The 21,025-nt window shown below is 39.6% G+C and overlaps 1 protein-coding gene and 1 non-coding gene across 3 annotated transcripts in view; both read right to left on the bottom strand.

Annotated features, from left to right (window-relative positions):
• CDK6 (cyclin dependent kinase 6) overlaps positions 1-21,025 on the bottom strand; it is a 240,344-nt gene that overhangs the window by 181,278 nt on the left and 38,041 nt on the right. The gene's annotated exons all lie outside the window — the stretch shown is intronic.
• Positions 19,837-19,939, bottom strand: LOC118549102 (U6 spliceosomal RNA). Its single transcript, XR_004923898.1, has one exon. It is a non-coding gene; the product is annotated as a U6 spliceosomal RNA (small nuclear RNA).

Raw genomic sequence — 21,025 nt, forward strand, 5'->3', positions numbered from 1 at the left:
CTACATTAGTACAGCTGTTCTCACTAACTGAAGAAATCTCAAAGAGGATTTGTGCTTTTAGGAAAAAGGGAGAAAAGTGAAAATAGCATTCAATACTTGTTTTTTTTTTAAGATTTTATTTATTTGACAGAGAGAGACACAGCGAGAGAGGGAACACAAGCAGGGGGAGTGGGAGAGGGAGAAGCAGGCTTCCCACTGAGCAGGGAGCCCGATGTGGGGCTCGATCCCAGGACCCTGGGACCATGACCTGAGCCGAAGGCAGACGCTTAACGACTGAGCCACCCAGGTGCCCCTCAATACTTGTTTTGTAGTGAGCCTTTATAGAGGCAGCACGCATCCCAAACAGTGAAGGGGGCACCCCCAAGCTCCTTCCTCACAATGCTACTCAGCCTCTGGGCATTAAGCCGCCTTAGCTTTGGAGGCTCTCGGTGAGCATCTGTGCTTTACCTCGATTTATTTTGTGCACCCGTTAGCAAGATGTGTCCTAAGGTATCAGAAAAGCCTAGGAGAGGTTACTTTTTGGGTCTGGGAACACTCAAAAAATTTTCCACATAAATTAATGGTAACTGCTTCTTCACTTTACACCATTTCAGCCTACAAAAGGTTTCCCAGGAACATTCTACTTTCAAATAGCAGGAAAGGCCTGTATTCATCTGAGGAATTTTAGAACATAATATTTATGATGCTTTTCGGTCTACAATGACTCCCTCTGGAATTACCCCAAATCAAATAAATAATAGTCAATGTGGTGGGCAATAAAGAGAACATAGATGTTTTAATATAACAAATAAGTCTCACATAAAGCAACTGAGCTAAACAAGAACTGAAATCCCTGGTATTTGGCAGGAGGTTAACAATCTGTAATATATTTATATAAATCAATGAGGAATGTGGCCAGGCTGCCTATAACCCCTACACTTGCAAAATGAAAGAGCCAGACAGGTCTGAACATTTGAAAATAAACACTGGAAAATAACTTCAACTGTATGATTCCTTGTGTTGACCAACATCTTAAGACTTCCGAAAACTTTTTTTTTTTTTTTGCTATTCAGTAAACTGACAAAAACACCATTTCAATGATTGCATGACTGCAGTTCCATAAGAGAAATATATTCACACTGTGTTGAATATGAACAAAATATCTCAGAGGACGTTTGGAGGAAATCAAAGCTACCATTCGATACGTATCCATTAGAGCTTAGCTTCATGTGATCCAAGTGAATGTTCAGAAAGGGGAAATGAAAAGTGGTTCTCAGCATTCACTAAGTCTATGAATCCAGTTTAGCTACGCAAAAGGCAATCCAAAAAAGCCAGATAGGTCATTACCATTTCACAATTAAGTCAGCCAAGCCGCTAACTATCCCATAAAGTTCTCTCCCTGTCTCTATAGTCCTGACCCCTCAGCTGCGGGGCAGAGAGCAAAGCACAGGGTCCAGCACAGCCCTGAGCTTTCCAGCTGTCCTAGTGATGTCATTATCTCATAACAAAATTTCTCGTGAATTAACTCTGCATCCTACCCATTGTAATTCTTAATGACTGCTTCCTGTTCATGTTTTCCATTTAACTTGCTATTCTGGATCTACTGCATAGGCAAGTTGCCTTTGTCTAATGGATGGGATTACATCCAATAGGTTTGGGATTTCCAAAGACTACAATTTACAAAGGTCTCCCAAACAACATGCTTTGTAAACACAAGCCCCGCCTTTCTGTTGTGGTTATAAGAAAAGGGAAATCTGCATTATTTGCTGCGATTAAACTTTGACCTGTCACAGGAAGTTCTATGAGGATTTTTTTTCCTGTCACTTTTTTTTCATACTCTTCAATGTTTGGACATCAAATAGTTCAAGAGCTGAGAGAAGTCTGGCACCGCTGCCTAAGGGCGCTAAACAAAATTTTATTTGAACTACGGCCAGTCTTTGGAATTGAGAAGAATTCTTTTTTCTCTCTCTTTCTCTATATAGTCCACGAAGCACATTCTGGGCGTGTAGCTTGCATGTACCCGAGGTTATGTTCACGCATACTGGATACTGGCCAGGGTGTTCTCCATTTGCTCATTAAATATGGACTGTGTGTGCACTTGTTCTAAACCAACACTGAATGGTGTAACTCCAGAGGTATTTGCCACCAACAATAATGAAAATGCTGCTAGAAGGAACTTGCCATTTCTGCAGTGTCCATAAACATTTATGAGTACCTACCATGTGCAGGGGTGGTACTAAGTCTTGGAGATTCCAAAAGATCTAAGATGGGTATGGTCTTTAAGAGCTTTACTATCCAATTAGGGGAGAGAAGACTGATATATCAAACTGTAAGTAATGGTGTATGGCTGTGCATTAATTCCAAATAAATTCTATACACAGAACATGAAACTACATATCACATCAAAGTACATTCATTCTACACCCTAATATTCAGTAGACATGTGCGATGTCTGCCTTTCCAACACCTATTACCTCCTCTATAAACCATATCCTCATATTTTGTTGACGAATCACTCCTACTCAGGCAATATGGTTTTGGGGGCATGAGCGCAGCATAGCACGTAACCTGCTCTGGACAGAGTGACACTGATTGATTTAGGGATGGACAGCACCATATGATTCAGTCCCAGGACTTTTACTAGAACTTCTGGGAGAGTAGAGATCGCTCTCTTTATTCTGGGATTACCAAACCGGCAACAGAGAAGCCTGCAGCTGCTGATGGCTGTCTTTGCCACCACTTTAGTGAGCATACCATGGAATGCAGCCAACGGGGAAGAGAGCCAGAGCAGAGAAACGATACAGGCGAGAGATTCTGGACGACACTGGTAAGCACCGGCCCCACTTGTGCCGACATAACCTGGGATTTATTAGTTACGTCAGCCAGTAATGTCACTTTTGTGCTTACCCAGTTTGGGCTGGGCTTTTATTACTCACACAAAAAAAATAATCCTAGGACATTTCTACATATCTTGAAATGGTTAAATGATTCTGAAACATCAATATCTGACCTCAAATACGTCTTATATATTAGACACAATGAATTAAGGTCAAGCATATAAATAGTAGTAGTTTCCTCTAGGTGACTGCACCAGACCTGACTTGCTGGGAGACAATTTCCCTTTAAATGGTCCCTCCAGGAGTATGACCACTGGGCAAGAGTAATTGACAGGCCCAGAGCAGATGAATTCATCTCTCCCAAGGAGTCCTATTTGAGGTTCCTGGTCTGACTGCAGAAACGTTTTGTGGAGAAAAAGCAGAGAAAGGCAGAAGAAGACACACAGATGAGTTCATAGCAAACAGGAATATGTAACCTAGAACAGGAAGGGACTCAGTGGGGTAAGAGGAAGTGAGGAGGCAAGGAGAAGTATTTAAAAATAACACAAGGATACAGAGTTTAATTTAAAGGCTGAATCCCAACGCTCGGAGATATGTTTTCCTAGAACCCTGAATTAAGCAACCTCATTACTTACTGCTGAAAAGGGGACAATGCCCAGGGAAGCTGACCCTTGGGCAGTGCAGAGTTTAGGGGTGCTGACCTCCCTGCAGTCAAAAATCCATGTGTAACTTCTGATTCCCCCAAAACTTAACTTCTAATAGTCTACTGTTGACCGGAGGCATTACTGAGAACACAGTCGATTAACACATATTTTGTGTTATATGTATTACATATTGAATTTTTAAAATAGAGCTGGTGTTCGCTTCCACAGCACATATACTAAAATTGGCCCCCATGCAAGGATGACACGCAAATTAGTGAAATGTTCCACATTTAAAAAAATAATAAAGTAGACCAAAGAAAATGTTATTAGGAATTAAAATAGTAAGGAAGAGAAAATACATTTACAGTACTGTATTAATAGGGAAAAATCTGCATATACGTGGATGCATGCATTCGAACCTGTGTTATCCAAGGGTCAAGTGAAATGTCAAATTGCAACTCTAAAGCAGGGAAATCTGTTCGTGCTGCTAAGTTTAAGACTACCATCATCTGACAAGGGAAAGCAAAGTCAACATCCTTTATTTACTAAATCACTTGATTCTTTATAGCCTTGAGAGTGTTCATAAGAAAATTAAGTGGTTCATCTTCTTCTAGTTCATCTTTAGAGTTTCTACTAATCTGGTTTCAGCTTCTATCTATATAGAGGTGGCAATCTGGACCTATGAGCTAATATCTTTGCATCCATTAACCAAAAAATGTTTTACAAGTTAAGTGGGAATCCCCCAAATTGGGCAAGTTTACAAGATACGGCTCGCACGACAGTAAATATTTAAAACAGAGCAAACAGTAAAACTCCTATATATGGAAACACACTGCTACCATATGATGGCATATGGTACAAAATTGGTATACTGTTAGCGAGGCCCCAAATAAGCTCTGTGGAAGTCCTAATGGGAATATGGCATACCTGTAGACTACTCTGCTCATATTCAAGACGAATTCCTGAAATGGACATTAAGCAACAGAATTCAAACTTTTTTTTTTTTTTTTTAAAGATTTTATTTATTTCACAGAGATAGAGACAGCACAAGTAGGCAGAGAGGCAGACGCTTAACCCACTGAGCTACCCAGGCGCCCCCAGAATTCAAACTGCTTTCATAGTCCTCCAGCAAACACTAGAGGCACTCTTCTGTTATCAAACAGTTCTTTAAACTGCTAATGCATTTTGTCTGAATGAAAGAGAGAAGAATGAGGTAGTAGCATCACTCCGTTATGCTAACTCTATGCTATTACGGGAAAAAGGAAACACTACTTCAGAGCTCAAACAAATAAGGAAATCATAAAAACGTATTTGTTCTCTTATAGGGCAGAGGACGGTGGCAGAGGCAAAATATCCAACAAGTGTATTCTAAGTCACCATGCAAATCACTACCCACCCAAAGTCAAGAGATAAAAAACACAGGTAGCTAGACAATGCTGAGTCGATATTTTTGCTGAGTCCAGTTCCAACACGTATTAGTTCAGAAAAAACGTGAAGTCAACTCTACAAAAAAGAAGAAACCTGCAAATTGAAAAAATTAGGGACTTTTCCATATGGATTAGAATAGACACCATTCGGCAACCCCAGGGACAGCGCAGGAGTGAGATACTAACTACTCTTTTACCTGTTGAGGTCTCCACCGAGACTCAATTACTGTACACAACAGTCAGCTTCCATCAGCCACTTGACAAACACAGATATGCTGGTCAAAACAAGGGCTTGACAAGAGTGAAAGGATTAAGAGACCCCAAACCCGTGGCATCTGGTGTGAAGGTGGGGTTCAGGGGCTCTAAGTCCTAAACCCTACCGGCAGGTCAGAGGCTACCGATTAGCAAACTAAAGACAGCCTTAAACTGGAAATGCCTCTGCACACTTCTGTTTATCCTGTTCTTTTAGTTCTCTATGCACCTGGCGTAACCATCTAACACACAGCAGGTATTCAATAAATGTTTTGCTGAATGAATTGAACTTTTCAGAATTGTAACTCAGGGAAAAGTTAGCAGCAAAGGGAAAGAGAGGATCTTCGGAGAGGTCGTTAGGAAAGAAAGCATGGCACCCTGAGTAAGTCAAATCTTGTAACTGATGTTAAGTGAGGACACACACTCCTAAGTTGCACTTATTAACTAACACTGTTAGTTTGCTCCCTATCCACTCGCTACTTCCACATACTTGGACTTTTTTAGTCCTCACAACAACTGTATGAGATGGTGCTCACTTTATGAATAAAGAAACAGATGTACGTAAACAACACTGCAGCCTCATTCACACTAGCTAAAAAAGTAGTCACAACCCAAGTGTCCATCAATGGATGCATGGATAAACAGAATGCAGTATATCCATACAACGGAGTATCATTTGATTAAAAAAAGGAATGAAGTAGAGATACATGGTATGACGTGGATAAATCTTGAAAAGATTACACCAAGTGAAAAGAACCAGTAAGGAAAAGCCATATATTGCACGATTTCTTTTACATGGAAGGTCCAGAGTAGGCAGGTCCATAGACAGAAAGTGGATCAGTGGTTGCCTAGGGCTGGAGGTGCTGGGGCAGGGAGAGGAATAGAAAATGACCACTAATGGGTACCGGGATATTTTCAGGGTGATAAAATGGTCTAAAATTAGATCATGGTGATGGTTGGGCAGCTCAGTAAATAGACCAAAAACCACTGAACTGTTTATACAGATAAATTTGATGGTATGTAAAGTGTATCTCAATAACGCTGTTTAGAAACAAAAGGAGGAAAGAAAGAGCCAGAGAGAGGTTTAGTACTTTGCCTAAAGCACAGGAGGGTAAGTGGTGGAGATAGGATCTGAAGTCAGCTGTCTTCCAGAGTCGGATTTCCTAACCATTGTGCAATCCTACCTCTGCAGCATTTGGGTCAGAGACCTCTCTATGGCAGAGGAGACACACTGGCTGACAGGATCCCCAAATGCCTTTGGTAAACCTGGATATAGCAGTATATGCTTTCCATGCTGGACTGAAAACAATAAATGTTCAGAAAATTCACGGGAAAAATAAAGTTAAAGACTTGATCCCCCAGGCCCTCTTACATCCTTCCCTTAACTAGTTAGAAAAATAACCCACTTTAGTTCACCCAATAGAGGTAGAAAAAGATAGTCTCATCTCAAAAATACAAGAGTTAAATGATATTTTTGAAAGTAAAGTCAACAGCTCTGGCTTGAGTCAGAAGGAGTGCTGGATTCTGGAAAACTTTCAACATTCAGTTCTGTCTCCATTTCTGACCTGTAAAAGCCCCGTTCTCCAGCTTTGGGCCTCTCTTGAGGAAAAACGACGAATCAGCCAAAACTAGGCAGCTGTCTGTGCTGAAGGCCGTCTGCTGGGTCTTAGAAGAAAACTAACCAAACTTTACCTACACCGTAAGCCAAAACTCTTTCATAATCACATCCTTCTGAGGTGAGTAAATTTAGCCTAGCACTAATTCACTCAGGTACTTAGGATTAGGTTCTTATCTAATAAAACAACCACTGAAGTTAGTTCCTTTTAAGGAAACATAAATGACTATAAACATATGAGAAAATGTTAAACTATAGTAATAACTTAATGAAACAAATGAAAACATCAGCAATATACTATTTAAGCCCTTCAAACTGGGTAAGGAATTTTTAAATGGTAAAATGGCATAGCGTCTGTGAGGGTTTGTGAAATGGACCCACATCACTGTGGGAGTACAAATCGGTAAAAACAACAACAAAAAAACCCACCAACCAACCAACCAAACAAACAAACAAAAACCTTCTGGAGAGTAATCTGGCAAGATAGGTAGGTAGATACATAAATAGATACACAGATTATGTGGCCTTTAAAAAGATGATTCAGATTCATATTTACTGAACATGGAAAGGTGTTCATAATCTATTATTAAAAGAAAATGAAGGTTTCAGAAAAATATGTACAGTTTGATTCTGCATATATAAACAAAATGGTAGAAAGATAAATCAAGATGCTAACAGTGGTTATCTCTCAGTGATGAGATTACTGAGCTGTGTTTCCTGTTATTTGCCTATCTAGACTTTCTACAATGAGAGCGTATCAATTTTTAATAATAAAAAAATCGCCATTTTAAAAACAAGAGTTATAAAAGCTTCTTTTCTCATTTAAGTCTTCTTTCTTCCATCACTCATATACTTTTCTTCAATCTGCTCCTCTGAGTTACTGAGAAAATCCTGATCCTCAATCCAGAAATGGCAAGTTTTTAAAATTAAATATGTTAACAACTTAAGTTCTTAAATTGGTTCTAGGAGAAAAAAAATACTATGTATGCATTATTGTCTCACTGAAGGGATGAGATTTTAATCTTTCTCCCATATGGAGCAACCCCATAAAAAAGCATGTAGGAAAAATAAAACTACTTTTCTGATGCTTGGCTAATTGTTAGGTCAAAAGTAACAGAATTACCATGAAATAAAAGAGAAACAGTGACAGCTCACAAATTCTTCAAACTGCTCTAAGGTTTTTATCAGACAAGCCAGAGAAAAATCCTGCATGGTAGAATTATGGAACTTTGAAAGTATGGGGCACTTCAGAGATTATCTGGTTCTGTACAATCGTTTTACAGATAAATAAGCATAGGCCAAGAGAATGCAGATGGGCAAAGCAACTGAAGGAGTAAGAAAACTGGGTCTCATGGCTAAGAATTCAGCACCCTTTCTAATATAACAAGGTATAAGCAACCAAAATGATAAAAGCATTTTTTTTAAAAGTCATTATAAAAATTAACATCTAACATCTTACATTCTATTTTATTTTTTTAAGATTTATTTATTTATTAGAGAGCGAGAGGGAGAAGGGGAGAGAGAATCCTCAAACAGACTCCCCACTGAGCACAGAGAGGATGCGGGGCTCGATCCCAGGACCCTGAGATCATGACCTGAGCCACAATCAAGAGTTGGCTCCCCAACCAACTGAGCCACCCAGGCGCCTCTGACATCTTACATTTTAAAATTAGATCTATTCAAGCAAAATTTCCAGGAACTACTGTGTTAAGAACTGAAAAAAAAGGGGCACCTAGGTGGCTCAGTTGGTGAAGTGTCTGCCTTTGGCTCAGGTCATGATCCCAGGGTCCTGGGATTGAGCCCCCCATCGGACTCCCTGCCCAGTGGGGAGCCTTCTTCTCCCTCTCCCTCTGCCCCTCCCCTTGGCTTGTGCTTTCTCAATCTCCCTCTCTCTCACTCTATCTCAAATAAATAAATAAAATATTAAAAAAAAAAAAAGAACTGAAAAAAATCTATAAATATATTTTAAGGACACCATCAGGAAACCATATTAAAAGATAAGAAAATAGAACATAGTTGGAAAAGTTAAAAAAGAACTGATAGCTCTATCAACTGCCAAACTTAGGCATCTGGAATTAGGTTGTTTTGTTCAGATGTAAAAATGTGTAATATTAAGTTATGATTTAGTATGCCTCCATACAAATTTTATTTTAGAGTTTAATCTTTGTTCTAGGAATATTTCATATAATAAGGTAAATATTTCATGGCATTGAGAGCAATGAAAAACTAAAGGAGAAGAATTTGTAAATGTAGCTCCAACTACATGTCCCCCAAGGAAGAATGTTTCTTTTGCAAAGAACCACAGGAACAACTCATACTGGGACTCTATCAGGCAATTATCCACGAAAGTGAGAATTTTGATATCTGATTCTTACCCATTGTAAGCCCTCAAACAATTTTTAAAAATTAAAGTTTTTAATGGAATTCTCTGTAGCATACATTGAACATTTTCTTGACTTTTTAAGCACAATATACTGATTGTCTTCTACCGATGGATAATTCGCAGTCATTGTTATTACAAAATTACAATCGTTTAATCTGGCTGCATTATTACAATCCTTTATTTGAGTGCTTTCTAGGCACATTAACGTGAGGCCAGGAGATCCACACTGAGACACATTATAAATCAAACTGTCAAAAAGCAAAAAAAGAATCTGGAAAGCAGCAAGGATAAGCTACTCACCACCTAACGTTGTTTAATAGCCAACACCTCATCAGAACCATAGAAGATAGGGGCGCCTGGGTGGCTCAGTCAGTTAAGCGTCTGCCTTCGGCTCAGGTCACGATCCCGGGGTCCTGGGATTGAGCCCCGCATCAGGCTCCCTGCTCAGCGGGGAGCCTGCTTCTCCCTCTGCCTGCTGCTTCCCCTGCTTGTGTGCTCTCGCTCTCCACACCCCCCTTCAACCCCCCCCCGACCCCGGCCAAATTAATAAATAAATTAGAGGGAAAGAAAAAAGAACCATGGAAGACAGAAGGCAGTGGATGACACATTTAAAGTGCTGAGAGAAAAACTGTTAACCAAGAATTCTATATCCAGAGAAACTACCCTTCAAAAAAACGAAGGTGAAATTAAGACATGCTCCGATAAACAAAAGCTGAGGGAGTCTGTTGCCAGGAGACCTGCCCTCGAAGAAGTGCTACAGGGAGATGAACCATGAGAGACTATGGACTCTGAAAAACAAACTGAGAGTTCTAGAGGGGAGGGGGGTGGGGGGATGGGTTAGCCTGGTGATGGGTATTAAAGAGGGCACGTACTGAATGGAGCACTGGGTGTTATACGCAAACAATGAATCATGGAACACTACATCAAAAACTAATGATGTAATCTATGGTGATTAACATAACATAAAAAAAAAAAGAAATGCTACAGGGAGGCCTTCAGGTTGAAATGAAAGGACAGGAGAGAGTAACTCAAAGCCACGTGAAGAAAGAAAGAACACTGACAAAGGTAACTAACTACACAGTAAAAATTTAAAAAGCCAGTATTATTGTAGTTTGGTTTTGGAACTCTTTTTTTCCTAATACGATTAAAAAGACAAATGCATTATGATGATAAGTATCAATCTATGGTAATGATCCTACAATGTGTAAAGATGAAATGTGTGACAATAATAGCACAAAAGGGGATGGACGGAGCTGTATAGGAAAAAAGGTTTTTATACACTATAGAAGCTAAGTTGTATTGTTTAAAACTAAAATGTTTTAGGTTTAAGATGTTAACTATAATCTCCAATGTAATCACTAAGAAAAATTCTTTGTTTTGAAACTATCTTCAGGTCCTGAGAAATATTTTCTTGAATCTTCTATCATTTATGAGCCCCTAGAGTGAGCCTAGGGCTATACTCGAGACCTCTCATATGCAAACTCATTGAATTCTTTTAATATCCCAATTAAGTAGGCGTTATTATTCTCATTTTACAGATGGAGAAGTGGAGGCAAACACAGTAATTTGCCCAGATGATAGACCTGCAACACACACAATCAGGACTTCAATCAGAACCTTCACATGCTTCTTTCTCCTTGATCTCGACCTCCAACATCTAGAATCTCATGATCCCATTCTCTTCCCACCCAATGCACCACCACCTCTACGACACAGCCAACAACAACTGATCATTATCTCCCTTGCGGCCAAGGCTTCATATAGTACCTAAAGGCTGCAGAATCCCCAACCTGTCTCTCCAAGACAGTTCTCTCCCCAAACACTATACCCACTCACCGCTTGGACAACTTTAACCAATATTCTAAACATTTCAATTTCAAAGTGTCTAGAACAGACACTTCGGTGAACCACACCACCAACCAACCAATTTTCTAAGCCCAGAAACCTTCAAGTAATCCTAGGTTCTTCCATGACCCCATACATCTAAATCAAGCACCAATTCCACCACCTAAATGTTTCTCTATCCACTGCTATTTCCTGAGTTCAGGTACTCATCACTCTTGTCTAAACTTCTATAGAGGGCCTTTACCCTGTTCCCTGCCTCATGCAGACTTCCTGTACTCAGCCCCATCTGGCCCATAAATCTTCCACAGTGTACACCTGATCATAATACCAAACAAATGCATTCGGCCAACAAACATTTACTCAATATTTGTTATTTTCTAGCATTGTACTGGGTGCTAGGGATAGAAAGATCAAAGGATAAAAGACATTTTCTTAAGTTGTTCGGAGTCTAGTGGGCAGGCAGACATGAAAAGATGAACTACCAACTAATCTGGAAATGCTGAGGTAGGGATATAGGCAAGGGGGCACCTAACTCAGACTTGTAAGAAAGGGTCCGTAGAGGAAGTGACAACTGAACTTACACAGGAGTTACCCAAGACAGTGGAAAAGAAAGGGCACTCAAAACCAGGAGACAGTGTGAACAAAGGAAAGCAAGAAATCCCACTAGAGAAAAACCTTGTATGCCATAAGGAACTTTTATCCCGTGGAAAATGGGTATCTATTTCTAATTTTTAAATAGCTCGTTCTGATGGGCATGGGTAAGAGGGGAACAGTGGCAAGAAGACCAGTCAGGAGACTGTTGCAGTTGTACAGGGAAAATAAAGAGGGCCTGTCCTAAGGAATTGGCAGCAAGGATGGAGAGGAGAGTACAGATTCCAGAAATATTTAGGAGGTTGAATTGGCAGGACTTGCTAAGTGTCTGAATGTGGCGGGGGTGGAGGGATGAGGAAGGAGGAGAAGCCAAGGATGACTCATAGGCTTTTGACTTTGGGGACTTGGTGCCACCCCATGAGATACAGCACTGTTCCCAGACCTTTGGTTTTCAGGGAACTGTAAAATTTCCAGCAAATTTTGGGCTCTGACAGAATGTTGTCAACTAAAGACATAAATATACCCTACCATCTACTATCAACATCATTTCATTAGAAAAAGCACATTTTAACACCCAAAATGTAAACAGATTTAGCTTTCTGAAAAATTCACCACAGGGCTCTTATTTTTCTAATTTCATCACAGATGATAGAAAATTGGTACCAGGCCTCAGACCAAAACTGGGAAGCCCTGAGATGGAGATAGAGCAGAAGTCCGTTCAGCAGTTAGATGATGAGCTGAAGGCAGAAGACTATATAGTCCCTGCCCTCACTAACTCTCTAGCCCTAAAGAGACGTCTGTCTCCTATATATTAAGGGTTACAAAAGAGTTCTGGAGTTATGGAAGCCCTGCAGAAGAGGCACTCCTATGTGCCTAGAGGGGATGTAGCTGGGGCTCCGAATCTCAAAGGATGATCTGGAATTTGCCAGATAAACAAGGGAAGTTTGGCATGGTCCGGGGAGAAGGAACAGTATGTCCAAAGGTATGTAGGTATGCAGGAAAATTCATATTTGGGGAATTGTGGATAGTTTGGCATGACTTGGTGATTATCTTGGAAAATGGCAAGAGAAGAGCTGGAAAAGTACACAGAAGTGAAATTACGAAGGGGTTGGTAATCCAGGCTAGGAAGTCTGGAAATTATCTTAGGAGCACTGGGGAAGAACCAAAGGATGTTTCAGTAGGCAATGTCATGGCCAGATGTACCACTTGGAAATACCACTCTGACTGTAGAACAGAAGTTGGACTATAGGGGATAAAACTGGAGGCGAGGAAAACAAGTTGGTAGGGTCTGCAAAAGCTCAGGTAAGAAATAGAGATAGATTAAGGCAAGAGAAGCAGTAAAGAGAGAGACCAATGCAACCAACAAATATTTACTGAGCTCCTACTCTCTTCCGGGGATATCAATGTCAATGAGACAAGATCCCTGCTCCCTTGGAGCTTATTTTCTACTGTTGTTCAACAAAAAGAGAATCACATTTTACATAAATGTTTTGCAATTAAAAAATTTCACCATGTATCAAATGCTTTCACAAGTCTCTATATATGCATGTTTATATATAATAAAACCATTTTAAATTGCACTAAATTTATGTAGCTTATTAAACCATTCCCCTATTCTTGTAACATTGGCTTGTTACCTTACGATAAATTTCTCTAAGTGACACTGCAAAAATCAAAAGTTATATACTTTAAAAATTTTTTTAATTTTTTTTTTATTTTCAAGATTTTATTTATTTACTTTGCAGAGAGAGAGACAGCGAGAGAGGGAACACAAGCAGGGGGAGTGGGAGAGGGAGAAGCAGGCTTCCCGCGGAGCAGGGAGCCCGATGTGGGGCTCGATCCCAGGACCATGGGATCATGACCTGAGCGGAAGGCAGATGCCTAACGACTGAGCCACCCAGGTGCTCCCCAGCCAAAATAATCTTGAAAAAGAAAAAGTTGTAGGACTTCTCAATTTTAAAACTTACTATATGCTACTATCCTCAAGACAGTGTGGTACTACCATAAAGATACACGTATAGAGCAATGGAATAGAATGAAGAGTCTGGAAATTAACTCTCATGTTTATGCCTCACTGATTTTCAACAAGTGTGCCAAAAAGTTGGGGAAAGGATACACTTTTCAACGATTCATGCCCGGATAACTGGATATTCACACGCAAAATACTGAAGTTGGACCCCTACACCTCACAACATACATAAAAATGAACTCAAAATGGATCACAAACCTAATTGTGAGAGCTAAAAACTATAAAACTCTTGGAAAACAACATAGGAGTAAAGCTCCATGACCCTGAGTTAGGCAATGATAATCTTAGATACGACACCAAAGGCACAAACAACAGAAGACAGAATAGGTAAATTGGATTCATCAAAATTAGAGCCATTTGTGCTATAAAGGACATCATCAAGAAAATGAAAAGACAGCCCAAAGAATGGGACACACTATTTGCAAATCACCTATCCCAGGGACATGCAACCAGAATACATTAAAAACTCTTGCTACTCAATAATCAAAAGACAACCCAACTTAAAAATGGGCCAAGGTTGTGAAATATACCTCAATAAACGTGAAAATAAAGTAAAATAAAAATGGGCAAAGGATTTGAACAGACATTTCTCTAAAGATAGAATAAGGGCCAAAAAGCACAGGAGAAGATGTTCACACATCATTAGTCACTAGAGAAATGCAAAGCAAAACCATATATACCAAGATTGCTAAAATTAAAAAGATAATAAAAATATTGGCAAAGATGTAGAGAAAGTGGAACCCTCATATAGTGCTACATTAGTGATGTAATTAGGTACAGCCACTCTGCAAGAGTTTGGCAGTTCCTCAAACTTATGATCTAGCAATTCTACTCCTCGATATATGCCTAAGAGAAATGAAAACATATGTCCACACAACAACTAGTATAGGAATGTTCACAGCTCCATTATTCATAATAGCCAACAAATGGAAACAACCCAAATGTCCATCAGAGGTTGAAGGAATAAATAAAATGTGTAATATACATACAGTGGAATAGCATTCAGTCACAAAAAAAGGACTGATACATGCTACAATGTGGATAACTCTTGAAAACCTTATGCTAAGTCAAAGAAGCCAGTCATAAAAGACTACATACTGAATGATTCCATTCATATGAAATGGCTAGAGTAGGCAAATATAAGAACAGAAAGTAAATTAGAGGTTGCCTAGGATGAGCGGTAGCAGGGGGATAGAAGAAATGGGGATTGACTGCTAATGGGGATGAGGCTTCTTTTAGGGGGAATGAAAATGTTCTAAAATTAGATTATGGTGATGGGTTAGCACAACCTGTGAATATACTAAAATCAATGAATCACCCACTTCAATTGGGTAAACTGTATGGCATATCAATTACTTGTCAAAAAGCTATTTGAAAAAGAAAAAAAACAAGGGAAGAGACTATCTCAAGAAGTGAGTAGGCAAATGCTACACAAGGCAAAAAAGTATATTCTGCTGTTTAAAATACTTCCATTATTGTTTCTTGCCCACAGGAAAAAGTAGCAGTATAAAAATCTAACATTTATTGAGTGGTTACTATATGCCAGGCATGGTACTAAGAACTTAATCTGAAAAAAAAAATTAAATAAATAAAAAATTTCTAAAAGAACTTAATCTGTGTCTACGTACTTAAACCTCTTAACCCTATAAAGTAGTCATCATCTCTTTTACAGATGAAAAGAACTAAGGCTGGAAGATTCAGAGATGGCCCAGTGTCATAAAGCTTATAAATGAAGGAGCCAGAATTTGAACTCAGATAATCAGGCAGGAGAACCCTCACTCTTAACCACTGTATTCCTCCATCCCATGGCTTACTAAGGCCTTCACGATCTCGCCCCAATTACCAATCCATTCTCATCATTTTTAAAAAAATTTTATTCCTTTGAGAAAAAGAGCAGAGCAAGAGAGAGCACATGAGAGGGGCCGAGGGAGAGGGAAAAGCAGACACCCCACTGAGCAGGAAGCCCAACTGTGGGTTCGATCCCAGGACCCGGGGATCATGACCTGAGCTGAAGGCAGATGCTTAACCGACTGAGCCACCCAGGCGCCCCTCATTCTCATCTTTTAACTAGATTCTACCCATCCTGAAATACTTGCAGTTCCTGAAATGTGCGTGATTTTTGCTCTGTGCCTGATACCTCCGTCTACAAAGCTCTCCTCTGTCCATCTGGTAACCTCCTGCTCATCTGCAAAGGCTACTGAGGGGTGAGCATCTTCTGTGATCCCCACTTGTCTCCCTTCTCCCCTCCCACTTCCAGACCCAGACTCCTCTGTGTCACCACAACATACCTGACTCACTGGAGGCACTGAGCCTCCATCACTGAATGAATACACAAATGAATAAAAATATTTGATTGTCCTATAAAAGAGCACACTGTATTTTTGGAAATAGCCTGAGCCAAGTCTGATAAATTAAGTGGGGGATCAGGCTGAGTAATATTCTTTTGGGTCCAAAAAGAGGTGTGATAATAAAGTAAAGATGTTGATTTTGGGGTTTGGCTCATAAAACAGTTCTGAAGACAATTCCAAAAGAGTCTGAAAATGTTTTGTTCAATTAGAACAGAGCTAGAAAAACTGGACTGCCTCCTGTGGGACAAGATTTATTTGGTCATATAAGTTCTAGTATGGTGTTTTTCATTTTTTTCTTTGTCTCATTATTTTTGAGTCACATGGTATTATAAGGCAATTGCACTTTTATTAAATATATTTCATTTCCTAAACAGTAAGCTACAAAATAAGTTATCCTCATTTCCCCCCTCCTGCTTCTTTCCTCAGTAACTATCTTGACAGGCTAAAGAAATATTTTATCATCAGAGGGTGATTTTGCTTATTTCCAAAAGAGGGAAACAATTTGCTACTCTTTAATATAAATCTCCCCTTAACTCCAAGGAATGTCTTGCGCATGAAAGGAAAAACAAGGTCCAGAATCTATTAACTTGTGATCCATCGCCTTCAAAGCAATTTACATTCAGTATATATTTGAGTTCATTTAGCTATTAGAGTAAAAGCCTAAATCCCCTGTGTATTTGCCAGTACAAAATTATACTTAGGCCAAAACTAGGTCACAAAATGTTTTAACATGACAACATGTTTTACTCTTCCAACATCTTGAAAAATTTCCAAGGAACTACAGAAAGAGAGCTTCCTGAAACAAACAACTTCAATATCCTAAATCACATCCGAGATAAGCCCTGCCCCAATTTGGATTCAGAGCACTATGAAAACAATAAAAGATAACTAACCTGCGCCGTAGCACACATTTGATCTTTCAGTTTCTTCCAAGTCTCAATCTTGACACACCAATAAACCCATCCGTGATTCTGTCCAATTCTCTAAGCACAACTGCCCATATATTTTAATGTAACCAGTTTCTCTTGTGTCAGAATTTTACAGATTTTTACATTATGCATATGGAAGTAGTATATACAAAGGTTAGAGCTCAGCATTGGCCTGCTAAACACGAATCTACTAATGTCAGGACAAGTGTTTCCTGGCTGTTAATAGGATATCACTTAAAATATTTTCATTTTGTTAGGTAATGAACAATAGTTTTGAAAAATATGACCCCGGGAACACACAATACTTACACAACTTCTAAAAGGTTACAGACATGTAGATATTTAATCACTGCCCTCTTAAGCTTCTATTTCTTTGTTAAAAGTAAAACCAAAAAGCAAAACTGGCTACATAGCCCCTTTAACTAACAGAGAAATGAGCAGGTAATAAGTTGCTCTATGAGGTCACGTTTTTACTGACCTGATCTGACACGCTAAAAGGATAATACACCTGATAGTTCACAGTCTCTTCTCAGTCTTTCTAATCATCCTTACAGAATGACCTGAGATATAACCCTATTTTGCAAGTGGCTAAATGTATATTGTTTATTTACTGTATTTTATTGTTTCTGACCTCCTTCTTTGATATTTCACTTCTCTTCTCTATGTTTTTCAGATGCAGCATATGCTTCCCTTTCAGAATTAGAATAGCGGTTTCTTAAAGAAAAACTGAGTTGGTAAGAGTAGGACATTTCCCCCTTAAATAGATACATATTATTTTTTAGATACTCAAAAGAAAATCATCCATGGAAATTCTAAAACAGCAAAGTACAGAATTTATAATTTAGTACTTGTTAACCACGGAGGTAAGTAAAATACTAGAGAACTCTAAAATACTTCACTTATATACCAGTTGCACATTTTTCAAATGCCACTGTTAAATGATATGCCAAAAAGTTATCTGTTGGAGGTTGGTTTTCAGTCCGGGATCTCAGTTGAATGAAGAGACACAAAAGTATGCCTAAGTAGGACGTGGGACAGAAAACGTGTTAGCCCCTGTTCCTTCAAATGAAGGAACAACTCTAAGAGAGAAGCTGGGAAAATCACAATGTAAGTGTTGAGGATGAGCTGCCAACAGCAAAGACCTGAGAGACGAGGAGTGCTCCAAATCTAAGGGACAGAGCTGTGACAGCAACTAATAGAGCACAGTGTAATCAATCGAACTTACTTCTACAAAACGCCAATATTTCATCTTTACAAAAGCAAACTCTGGAAAAGACCCCACTTGGCAGTGTGGCTCAGACCGTGACAGGTGAGGGAATTTGTGCGACAAAAAGAACTTCCTCCCCTACAGTCAAAACAGGTGCACTGAGCACAGGGTTGGAGGCCATCAGACATTAAGATCATCAGCCCACTCCCCGCATGGGCCCCACACGCACGGTGCCACTGTCCCACTATAATCTGGCTCTCCCACAGATAAGCATGCAGGGAAGGCAATGCCTTGGTTGGCAGATCTGAGCACACTCGAAAAGTACAGCTTTTATTGGAAAAGAGTAAATCAACATTTTGGTTCAAACCTCGGTTTCTTATGAGGCTGGCATGAGTCGGTCATCCCTGGACTCTCAATCCCTCTAGGTATACTAATAAAATTGGGCTTCCAGCCTTTAATGCCAGGCAGATCCTGGAACATGGCAACCACACCACAGAATTGGCTCCCTGTCTCTGGGCAGCCAGCCATCATTCTGACTGACTCCTGAAAAGGCAACAGTGGTTACCTTGACCTTGAGACATACTTTTTCTCCACACTGTCACAGAATGTTTCTGCATTTTGACTTCTAATGCATGCAATCTTTACACTGTAAGAATAAGGACAATACCTCAGCACATATTTACCTGGGTTTGCTAGAAGAACTTCGAAAGCGACCATCTCTTTGGGCAGCACATAGAAGCACTTTTGAGAAGGCTAATACTAGACTTAGTTTATACTGAAATGTTTTAATTATGAATTGCCTCATGGGTGGGTAATGCTGAAGGGTGAGGACTAAATAATACAGAATCCCTTGGGGGCCTTGTCAAACACCTCTTCCTCACCCTCCACTGAGAACCAGCCAATTAATCAAGAGTAGGTTCTTGGGCACCTTGGATGAGCCAACAGTGGAGATAGTGCAGATAGCAAAACTGTCTCCACATGACTGGAATCACTGTCTTTGGGAGCCACTTTGGGAGTCTACTTCCTTCCTTGGGTGTGCTGGGGTAGAAATAACATTGAAAAGGACTCTTCCGGGGCGCCTGGGTGGCTCCGTCGCTAGGCGTCTGCCTTCGGCTCAGGTCATGATCCCGGGGTCCTGGGATCGAGCCCCGCATCGGGCTCCCTGCTCCATGGGAAGCCTGCTTCTCCCTCTCCCGCTCCCCCTGCTTGTGTTCCCTCTCTCGCTGTGTCTCTCTCTGTCAAATAAATAAATAAATAATCTTAAAAAAAAAAAAAAAGAAAATGACTCTTCCCAGGTGAGATTCGAATTTTTGTCAACGCGGTTACAGAGAATTTTGTTCCTGTCTTTAAACTATTCCAAACACAAATCTGTTCTATTCGGTCTGATGTAAGACTAAACAAAAGCATTCATTAATAAAAAGCAGAGAAGACATAATGCCAAAATCTTTGTATATTTTAGCGCATAATACATTTATCTTTTTCCAGGCAGATGGCAAGCAACTTGTTTCTAATTCAAAGAAAGATAATGGAAAGAACTGTTTACAGTAGAACAATCTTCAATAATTCAGAGCTTGATGATCTAATGAAATTACTTTAAAATGTCAAATGTCAAAATGCTGTATCAAATCTCTTCTTTTGCATTTCAACTCTAAGTTAACATTTTGAGGAAAAAGAAATTCAACAAATAGTAACTGTTTTATGGAAGGCTCACCCAACTCTTACTAAGCCCAGTCAAGTGCATTAATTTTTTTTTAATATGGAGAGCTTCACGAATTTGCGTGTCATCCTTGCTCAGGGGCCATACTAATCTTTGTATCACTCCAATTTTAGTATATGTGCTGCTGAATGAGCATAATTGACAGACTGAGCTCTTTTATGAAGAGTTCTTAAAAATACTTTGTATCTATATTTTTATAAAATATATCACCCTTTTACAAATATCATACCCAATTTTGAAGTGTCTACACATAAGTTAATTAATCCACTCTTAGCATATGCCAAAAAATGATCTGTGTGTATATATATTATGTGTGTGTGTGTTTATATATATACGTCTAGCTTTTAAACAATAAACAAAGAACACAAAACAAGGAAACTACTTACTTTAAGGTAAACTCAGCAGGGTTGCTGTAAAGATGAAACCATTCATGATAGGCAAAATCGGGCTTGGGACATGTTAAGTGTTCAATTAAAGATTAGTTGTGAGATGATGATGAATATGACTTATTCTTAAGAATTTTAGTTTTTATTTCACGTATTAGAACAATTTTTTCTTAAAGCATAAGGTTTCTCTTGATGCATACCTTTAGCACATTATAAAGCCTTCATTTATAGCTGAATGAAGGACACTCTATGGCTAAGGGGCTTCAGGGATGTTAATCACTTTAGCTTCTTCCACCCTCTTAGGACACCCAATTTCTCCACTTCCTGGTCTTCAACATGTGGCTTTTCTTCCTCCACCCTCTCTGCCTAATTCCAGACACTTCCTTCAGCCTTCACTTAGGGCTCCCAATTCCTCCCTGCTCTCTGCATATGGTCTTTTCTTGTAAGAGAAGAAAATCAAAGCCATTTGCCTCATTCCTGGGTCTTCTATCCCTCATGTTTCAGACGAAAGTATCCTCTCCAAGAAAAGGTATCCCCCCACCAACTGTGCCCTCCACCCTCTGCTAAGTCCTCATTTCATCAATTTTTACTTTTTCTAAAAAGATTTATTTGAGAGAGAGAGAGAGAGAGAGCACACACAGAGAACTTAAGGGAGAAGTAGACTCCCCACCAAGCGGAGAGCCCGATAGAGGGCTTGACCCCAGGACCCTGGGATCATGACCTGAGCCGAAGGCAGATGCTTAACCAACTGAGCCACCCAGGAGCCCCTCAATTTTTATTCTTTATCATTCCTCTCCAATCTCTCCTCTGCATCTACAAACACACTCATATTTCCT

Source organism: Halichoerus grypus, chromosome 12, assembly GCF_964656455.1.
Source record: "Halichoerus grypus chromosome 12, mHalGry1.hap1.1, whole genome shotgun sequence".
Classification (NCBI taxonomy): domain Eukaryota; kingdom Metazoa; phylum Chordata; class Mammalia; order Carnivora; family Phocidae; genus Halichoerus; species Halichoerus grypus.